Source organism: Bison bison, unplaced genomic scaffold (assembly GCF_000754665.1).
Source record: "Bison bison bison isolate TAMUID 2011002044 unplaced genomic scaffold, Bison_UMD1.0 scf7180017864067, whole genome shotgun sequence".
NCBI classification, from domain to species: Eukaryota; Metazoa; Chordata; class Mammalia; order Artiodactyla; family Bovidae; genus Bison; species Bison bison.
In genome coordinates, this window is record NW_011494639.1 from 927400 (window position 1) to 928496 (window position 1097).

A 1097-nucleotide genomic window follows, 5' to 3' on the forward strand; every position below is an offset into this window, starting at 1 on the left:
GCTGCCGAAAGACCCTCCCAGGGACCGCCAGATATGTAAATTCATCAGGCACATGTGTTCTTATTCTAACACGCTCTCTCCTTTTCGTGAAGGGCTTCCCTGATAGCTCAGTTGGCAAAGAATCCACCTGAAATGCAGGAGACCCCAGTTCTATTCCTGGGTGGGGAAGATCCCCTGGAGAAGGGATAGGCTACCCACTCCAGTATTCTAGGGCTTCCCTTGTGGCTCCGCTGGTAAAGAATACACCTGCCATGTGGGAAACTTGAGTTCGATCCCTGGGTTGGGAAGATCCCCTGGAGAAGGGAAAAGCTACCCACTCCAGTATTCTGGCCTGGAGAATTCCATGGACTAGTCAGTGGGGTTACAAAGAGTAGGACATGACCGAATGACTTTCACTTCACTCCTCTTCCTAGGACAGGGATTAGAAACTCGGTTTTTATTCTGTTGACTCTGGCTGCTTGTATTCCTGATCTTAACATATTTTCATCTGTTGGTCCCTGGTCTCACTTCTGTTTTCTCCCATTGCTAGATGATTCTGTGGCTTAAGTGGAATTTATGTGTGCATAAGAACGGCTCAAAACTGCTCCTCCGATGATTTTTGTATTATTATTTCTAATTTTCATTGAATAATTTTATTCCAGGTTCTTACATGCATTAATTTTCATCTTTAGTGTTAGGCTTATTCTTTCCATTTTACTGAAACAGCAATTCAGGGGAGCGATGTATACTTTTCTAAGGTCATTCACTCCTCTACGTGGGGTCTGGGAATCCACAGTAAATCAGATAACAGAGTCTCTGCTTTTATTTATTTATTTTTAAATTTTATCACAGGGCCTTTAAGTCAGTTACGTCTATACAGAAAAAAGTATCAAGGATCAGCAGGATGTTGTTTTACCTTCCATATGGATCTTGAGTTCATCTCTGAAACACTGTTCTCTGCTGTCTCATTCATAAGTCCTGGAATGGAGAGGCACTATAAAATCAGACTGAAAGCTTTAGAATCCATCCCTTCCCTTTTCTCTGTCAGAACCAGGAATCAGTCCTGGATCTCCAAATCTAAATAGCTTAGCACTTTTATAATGGCTTTCCTTTTGTTC